The sequence below is a fragment of the Dipodomys spectabilis genome, unplaced genomic scaffold, assembly GCF_019054845.1.
Source record: "Dipodomys spectabilis isolate Male_0828 unplaced genomic scaffold, ASM1905484v1 ptg000516l, whole genome shotgun sequence".
In the NCBI taxonomy this organism is placed as follows: domain Eukaryota; kingdom Metazoa; phylum Chordata; class Mammalia; order Rodentia; family Heteromyidae; genus Dipodomys; species Dipodomys spectabilis.
The window spans coordinates 3,659,888-3,668,948 of NW_024871193.1; the positions used below are offsets into that span (position 1 = coordinate 3,659,888).

Here is a 9,061-nt window from a genome sequence, read left to right on the forward strand (position 1 = left end):
TGAAGGTACTTAGTGAGAAGTTCAAAATATATTAGTATTCCTAAATTATCAATTCTCATTTTTTCTTCTTGGAGAATATAATGATCAAAGCAATAGTTCAGAATCAGCAAGCAATACTTCAGAATCATGCTTCCAGTGCAAGTGGATCACCAGTGAGAAGTCCTCAATACCATTTTCCACAAAGTTTTGTCACAGATACAATCTTCCTGCCTTCTCTAGCTGCTTTACTAGCTTGGACCTATTTCTTCATTGTACAGGAAAAGTGTGATTCAACTGATTTCAGTCAAATTTTACTAGAATTACCAAGGATTTACTAGAATTACCAAGGGTTTAGATTCTTGTCTGTAATTTAGTCAAAGCTATGTCTCTTTATGTAGGCTACTAAAATGTATTTACTAATTCCAAGTAAATATATAAATTCTATTTCCATCTTTTTTAAAAAATAAAATTTTGTTTGCTCTATCAATTGATCAGAGGCATGAATTTTGTGGCTAGCTAGGTCATTGCACATCTGTATCTCTCTTCCTTTCTCTATTTCATGGTTCTCATAGATAAAATGATTGCTCCATAATTATCCTAATTTATTTTGCTTTTATATTTTTGGTTGCATCATTTCACTTTTTGCTCTGCCATTTCCCAAATCATTTATATAGAAGGCATTATTTCATATTTTCTCATTCCTAGAATAAGCTGCACATGAAGACATCACTGGTCCTAATTTTCAGTCTGTACCTTTGAATACGGAGGAACATCTTTCCTCTGTTCTCCATCAATTCCCTATTCTCCAGTTAGAATAATTTCGAATAGTAAAATTGGAAAAAGGATATAAATCAGATATGCAGAAAATTCACTAGATTTTTCTGACCAGTTCAACCAATGTGAACTATTAGGGAAATACATGGAAACTTCATTCCCACTGGCACGCAAAGTCTCTGGTTAGGCAATTCTTGGAAGATGAGGAACAAGATGAAAAAATAAGGAATGGTATCAATTGCAAGACAAAAATTGGAGAAGGATCCAAGTAAATTTCTTCATTGGGCTGCTGAAAATATTCAGCTTACTACAATGTGGAGACTACTTTCCAAAAAGGCCACTCATGTGAATACTAGGGCTGATGATGAGTATACCCCTCTTCATCAGGAAGCCTACAGTGGACACTTAGACATTGTCCATGAGTTGGTGGCTCAAGTGGCAAATGCAATAACTGTAGATGGCTGGACAACCCTGCACAGTGTATATATGCAGAATAATACCGGAGTGGCTTCTTTCTTACTTCATCATGATACAGATACCAATGCCCAAACTAAAGGCCTCTTGCTGCTGAGAATTGAGATAGCAAAGATACAATGGACCTCTGCGGCTGACTGGCTCTGTTGGGACGACGGAGGACACCTAGTGGAGGAACTGGAACAGGTGGGGAGATGGCAAACAGACAACTCACACAGAAGAGGAGTGAATGCTGAGTGCGATTTATTGCAGAGGATAACATGCTTTTATAGCAAAAGTCTTCATGAGAAAGGGCAAAAAGTTACACAATCTTGCTGCAAGGCTTCGTTTTTGGGTGTTCACTAGCTGGTCGCCTGATCTTTTTTTTGGATGACGAGCTATGACAATAGGCACTTGTTTTCGGCTTTACCTCTATTTTTAAGAAATACAATTGGTTTTGATGTTTATCACCTATTAACCATTAACCAGAGCACATGGGCAAAGTACTGGACAGAAAGGCATGAACTCTAGTACTTTATAGTTACTTTTGTTTAGTTGTGTACTTTATATGTTTCAAATCTTTTTTAAGCAATTGTGCTTCTTTGCCATTCTTTAGAGGGTCCCCAATTTGTGGCCAAAATCATGATATTTAGTATACTTAATTAAATCTGGCCATATATCAAATTTAAGCTCATAGTGTCTTTTCTGTAACCCTTTCACATAATCGTTTACTCTTCTCCATAGAGGCCTTAACTGTCTCATAAGATCTTTCTTGTTCCTTCTTTGATAGTAAGTACCAAGGAGACCTAAATCTAGCAAGTCTCTCAGTAAATGAAAGAGAGTAATAGGAAGTTCTTTCTTCTAAGTACTTTTCCCAACGGTTGCCATCCTTATCATACACACCTGTAAAAGGCTATGGATCTGGGGTAGTCGTTGGGGTCCTCTAGATAATAGAGGATCCCACCATTTTCCTCTAATAAGCCATTGCCACCTTCCATCTACCAACTTTTTAAGAATCTTATTTAGCTTTTGGTCTAAATATCCCTCTACATCTTTCTTACCTACAGGCTATCTATATGAGTCTATTGTATATGATTTAGGATTAAAGGAAAGTCTCCAGTAGCCATACACTCTTTTTGCTCTAGCCGTGCCTACAGCTTCCTGTAAATCTCTTACAAACAATTCCTTCTGCTGAAGTAATGTCATGAAACCCCCAATACTTTTACATTTACTTATGACTTGTCTAATAGCTTCCATAAGAGGGGCTTTTATGGTAGCACTTAACTCTGGTGAGTTAGTCATATTCTCAGGACACTCATCGGATGTTGGAGTCATCAACACTTTTAAGAAAGAGCCTTAAATAAGGGAACATTGAGCATGAGTAAGTAGAACAAGCAGCAGGAACAGTAAAAGATTAATAGGCACTCCTATACAACGAAGAAAAGAAAAACAGGACAGAAACACATCTTTCCCAGGGGCTTGCCAGCCTTTCCAGGAGGTAGGCCTCTTTGAAGCCCCATTCTCTGATGTAGACTTCAGTGAAGTCCCATTCTCAGAGATAGGCCTCTTTGAATCCCCATTCTCTGAGGTAGACTTCGGTGAAGTCCCATTCTCAGAGATAGGCTTCTGTGAAGCCCCATTCTCAGGTCTGAATGCAGGTGTTCCATGCTAAGCAGACTCCACCGGAGTAGGCATGGCATTTGCCCCTTTCTTATATTTTAGATGTGCCAGAGAAATTTCTTCTCATATAGAGAAGATGGAGCAGAAGACTAGTTTGAAGAGGACTAGAAAGACAACAAGAATACATATAACAATTAGTATTATCACTCCAAATGTAACCAAGTAGTGCCATCAATCTAAAGGATTAAGACTTTTTAATCCTCTCTGTAAGTCTTCTGCCAAAGAATTTATCCCCACGGTTTCCAAATGAGCTTGACTAAGGGCTGAGATGTCTTCCTGTAGCTGTCCTATCTCATGAGTTAAGCTATTGTCCTTCCAGATTTTTTGTAAATGCACTTTGGTAACTTCCCAATCTAAGCTCTCATTATAAGGTAATGGGGTAACACAAATATATTTAAATGACTGATGACATCTAGTTGTCAGCTGGGTTTTTAGATTATTGACTTGAGTCCCTAACTTTAAGACTACTTTTTCCAAAGCCTCTATTTTGTTTTTTTAATTTTGGTTCAATAATTTGTTGCTCTGTTATTGTTAGAGAAACATCCTTATTTAACTCATTAACAAAATGTGCTGAGCCTTTTCAACCAGCTTCTTGATCTTTCCCCATATAGGTGGTGTTGCGGTTTTTGTTGAATTAGCCTCTCAATTGTTCTTGAACTAAGTCCGGTATGGCTTGAATCTTTTCTTGAGTTAGGGGCCACTGATTAATCCATACAGGATCATCACTTTTCCATATTATTTTGTCAGCATAAAGCTGTTCCTCAGTGGCCCCTATGAAAAATTTTGCTCCTTCAATGAGGAGTCTATTTGTCCTATTTTATTTTCATGTCTTGCATGATGTCTCTGCCCCATAAAGAAAAGGGCAAGCTGGGGATAACATAAGGTTTGAAGTGGCCTTGCTGCCCTTCACATACCCATTTGAGTTTCTGAGCTGACTAAGCTTCATTAGAAGCCATCCCTAATCCAATTAAGGAAGAAGAAGTCTCATGCACTGGCCAGGCCATAGGATAATCTTTTCCAGCAATACAGGATCTCTCAGCTCCTGTGTCTAAGAGTCCTGTCATTTGTTTTCCATTGACTTTAATGGCCTTGTAAGGCCATTTATCTGTAATTTCCTGAACCCAGGCTATAGTATCTGTGGTGCCAAACCCTCCTTTTCTGTTTTGAGTCAGTGTGGGATTAGGTAAGTTTAGATATCAGAGTAAAAGTATTTGGGCAATCCTCTGTCCTTTATTAACTTGAATAGTATCTTTTAGAGACCTTTGTCATGGCCTTTATAGTGGTAGGACTGTCTGAGTCTATTACAACTGGCAATACCTCAAAATTCTTTTTATAGTTTGAGCCACCAGCGTCCGGCAACACCAATACTTACTGTAAAAATTCATGAATTCCGTGCAATTCTTCCAAGTGAATTGCCTGCATTAGATGTCAAAATATATTCAAGAGTTTTTGTATACATGTATAATGATTTCTGCAGAGTTTTTGAAATTTTAATCAGAAATAATTTTAATTTATCCGTTTAAATGAATAGTACAGAAACTAAAATATTTCTGGTGCTTGTCTGAAAAAGAATATTTTAAAATATTCTATGTTTGTATAATGTGTTCTTTCAGATTGTATTCCATATAGAAAGTTTTAGATTCCTTTTTTTCCTCGGTCTTAATATTATTTTTCATTGGGATAAAATGACAATGTTGTCTAATTTCAAAAGTTTTGTAAAGTTTATGGTATGTAAACGCCTTTCTGAGGTGAAGATTTAATACACTGATGTCAAACTAAATTTAATTATATGAATTACGTGTGTTGTTACACTTGTTATTTTGTAATCAACTTTTTAATAACTGTTTTTCATTTCTTGCATCTGAAGAATGAAAAATACGGAATACTTCACAAATTTTCATATTATCCTTGTGCAATTGCCATGTTAATCTCTGTATTGTAATTTGGGAATACGTGCTGCTGAAGCATGTAGTATCTTCTAAATTTAAGTAGTTAATGATGCAATCTTTATACATACTTATATCCACGGTTCCCTATTTGTAATAAGGAAACTATATTGTTCCTGACAATGCTACTGATCTTATTTCCCTAAAATTCTGTGAATAGTGGAAAAAAATATGTTGTTCATCTTAATGCTCACATTTGCAAATTTTTTTGTCAATGACAATTTTAAGTCTTTTTCATTTGGAATTTGATCATACTTTCGATAATTTATTGCTAGGTCCAAAGGTGATGGCTTTTTCATGTACTAATTAATCCAACTGAATTACCTTTGTGGAGCTAATGGATTCAAAGTAAACCTTGCTTAAGAGCTACTTCTAACCTTCTGGAGCTGACATTTTCCCTAGTGAGGTCTTATTGGCACAAATGTCTACCTGACCCTTTATTCTTCTTCCATGTAGGAACAGACCAATCAGAATATCTTACCCTGACAGCAATAGATTGTTTTACTTGAACAACACTAATCTTAGTTACAAGGGATCATAGAGAGATGAACAGTTCAGTCATAACTGTTCCGACTAGAAGGTATTTTATCAAAATATAATTGTTTATTATATCTAACATTTCAAAAGTAACTAAAGCCAAGAATGTGAAAAAATTGATCATATTCATGATTACTTAATATCCTGGCCTGTCTACCATCCTACCAGGCAGGAAGTTACACTACTGCATTTCTATCACCAAATATTTTCATAGTTGCAGGAGAAGTCCAGATGTTTCTTCTCATTATTAGGCCTTAAATTGGTAATGTTTTAATCATAGTGTTTTCTCTAGCCTACAGGCTGTAAATCTACAAATGGTAAAGCTTTAGGTCCAACTCTATCAAACACTGAGGTAGAGATAATGTAATAATACTTTAAAACAGAGTTGCCTTTGATACTGTACCCACAACAGAACAATGCAAAACATGTGTCTTTTTTTCTTATATTATATATAGTTATATATTTTATATTTATATGTGCTGATTTTATATTTCACACAATGAAACTTACTAGAATTAGTTGATAATTTCACAAATAAATTAAAATTTATTTATTCCAATAAATAGAATTGGAATAAAATAATTAGGTTTAAAATGTATATTAGAATATAAAAAGTATCAATGCAGTGTCTTTGGTATAAACTTGTGATACATTCTAACTGTTCTTGGTCTTCTGAATTCACATGGTAAAAAACAATTTTGTTTTCCTCTAATCTATAAGGGATTTTACTATGCTTCTCTGTTTATTGTTTTAATTCACTGATCCCAAACTGTTTTTCTCCATATTTCTGAAGCATTCCTACTGATTATGCCCAAATTTTTCTGGTAAGATGTCTAACAAATATTATTCTTCTGCACGACCCAATGATTCCTAGGGTCCCAGGTACCAGTTACCTGCATCATCAGATAACAAGGGCAAGACTTCTCACATAGGCCCATGCAACATGCAACAAAGTAATTGAAGACCCATTTCAATTTCTCATTTCCTATATTTCAGGGCCCCAATTCCTTGAGATACAGGATTTAGCAGTAAGCAATTGTGAAATGCAAGGCAACTTAAAATGAAAGATGAGATCACAAAATTTGAGAGTATGTACTATGATTCAAATATTCAACTTACAGATGGCCAGCCCATATCAGTGAACAAGTTCACAAGGTGTCATAAGATTATTTTTAATACCCCTCCCCTATGATTAATGAAAGATTTTAGTCCAGCATAAGTGGACCAAAAAATAGTTCCTGGAAGGATAGATCCATAATTGGTCTACCAATTCCCAGAAAAATTTACTTAGAGTTCAAATATAATTCAGAAAAACATTGAGAAGATCCTTAGTGCTTCAAAACACTGGGACTTCAGTACAACATGGTTCAGTGGTATAAAATGTCACTCTCAAACCAATGATAATCTACATTTAATCTCCTGAAAGTTATTCCTTTACAAATTAACTCTTTAAAATCACATTCACCAAAATAACATTTGACAAGTAGATGACACTTAGTGACATTACAATTTTTTCAAGTGTAGGGAGCAAGTTACAATAGAGTTGAATTATTTACCCAGCACTAATGCCAAACACGTTCAACCATTCATTAAAGTCTAGAAATAGTACCAACCACAATTTGTGTTTTTCAGTAGGATCCTTCCAGAAAAGTGTTTAATAGATCAGCCTGCCAAATTTCAAACCAAAACGTTTGCTAAAAAAGTAAATGTCATCATTTAATAAGGTACATTTTAAAACGTCACAAATAGTTGTCTTATCATATGTAATATTATGTTTTCCCTATCTGTCTAACATAGGGAGAAATATGACTTTAAGTCTTGAATATGGGTACTCATCAGAGATATGACAAACAAAATCTGTCTTCTATTTCTATCACATTCCTCTATAGGAATAAATTTTAGTTTTCTTCTTTTTCCAAAACTTATAGGTAGTAAAAATATTATACCATGTAAAATAAAGCAATCACACCACTGTACAAAGCCATTTATAAAAATTGGTAGCTAGGAGTACATTCTATGCGTTTTTTAACTTTCTTTTTGACTGAAGATTAATCTTCCAAATGGATGAGAATAAAATCATGTTTAGGTGCTTCACGTCTCCAGTCTTGCAAATTGTTACTGCAGATGAATGAATTATGGAAATATAAGCTGACATCAGTTCAAGGATATGCAGAATGGAATCTCCATGAAATGTATATAAACCTTTCAAAGTATTAATAGACAGTTTAACAGGATGACTATCAGGAAGTTGAAAGCAGAAAGAAATTATAGTAAAGACATAGAATGAATGAAAAATGAACAAGGGGCAAGTACAGCTAGAATACTCAGTGTACACATATGATAAAGGGAGTGGTAAATCTGAAATAAATATTGGAGAAGCATTTGGTTGAGAATGATGGAAGGAGTGACTCTGATCCAAGAGCAATGGACAATTAGATGGATATATTTAATTGTAACACACTTGCACAACCTTTTGAAATTCAGTTTAAAAACACAACAAAAAACAAAAACACACAAAAATCACAACCAACCAGAAATCTCTAGAGAGTATGAATATTTCCTCCCAAAATTTTAAGCAGTTAATGAAGGGTAGTCTTGGGAAAAGCAAACAACGCTGTCCAAAGAGAGAAGTTTGGGATAGGAGAGAATTTTGAACAGATTTAAATAGATTGTCTAAGGTTATAAATCACCTACATCTGCTGCAAATAGTATCTTTCTTCTAGGAGTTCTCTGTCTGAACTGGATAATCCAGTCGTGAGACACACTTGATAGCTTGTGAAGATAGAATGGAAGAAACAAGATCAAGAACGCGTTACTCCACTGGAAAGAAAACAATCCTCTATATTTTCTCTAATCTTTCTTCACTACGCTTTCTTTATTCTTTTAAGTCAATTGATTTTGAATTATATTTTTCCTTCTTTCTTCTGGCAAAGTAATTGGTCAAAGTAATTCATTAAATATTATTTGCCATTTTCTTCTGTCATGCTGGTTAATTGGCCAGGCAAGTCTATTAAACTTCCCTCTTGCATTTGGTTGCCATGAAACAACATCTATGTCAATGAGAAGAAATCTAATGTAAAACTTTGTCTCCAGAAAACAGTCCAAGAAGCTGTGATCACAAATATTTGGCTGTATATTTTCTTTTTTCTTTTACCTTGAAAGTCTTCTTTTGTCTAAAGTTCCCACAAACATAAGTACTCCATCACTTTTTGGTTCAATCAATTCTAACCTAAAAGATATATTTTGCTAAGAAAATGGTTAGAGGAAACTGAAAAATACTGCACTTTTATCTTCTATCGTAAGACTCTCCTTAGATACCATATCAGGAACAATGAAGTTATTCTATGCAAAATTATTTCAATAGATTATTTTTCTCTTGGTCTTGCATTTGTTCACCAAGATGTATGGAGGAGAGTAGAGTTAAATCACCTATACCTGGAAAGACAGTGTCTGTTACAAAAGGACAATGCTTCTATGTCCAACTTCTATGTCCTCCTCTTAGCTCTTGCCTGATTTCCAATTAATCACAGCATCTTGGCTTCAAGTCTAGTGAAGCTGAAGGACTATATGGGCTCCACCACTGTTACATCTTCATGATTTGTCTTTGAAAACTCTTTAATTTGCCTCATTTGGATGTGGAATGTATTTTCATGTCCCCATTCAATCTGTTCGGCATTGTAGTGAGCCAAATC

General features: G+C 34.9%; 1 pseudogene; it reads right to left on the bottom strand.

Annotated features, from left to right (window-relative positions):
• Nucleotides 1-4,757: 4,757 nt before the first annotated feature.
• Nucleotides 4,758-4,854, bottom strand: LOC122099522 (annotated as a pseudogene).
• Between the last annotated feature and the right edge of the window lie 4,207 nt (nucleotides 4,855-9,061).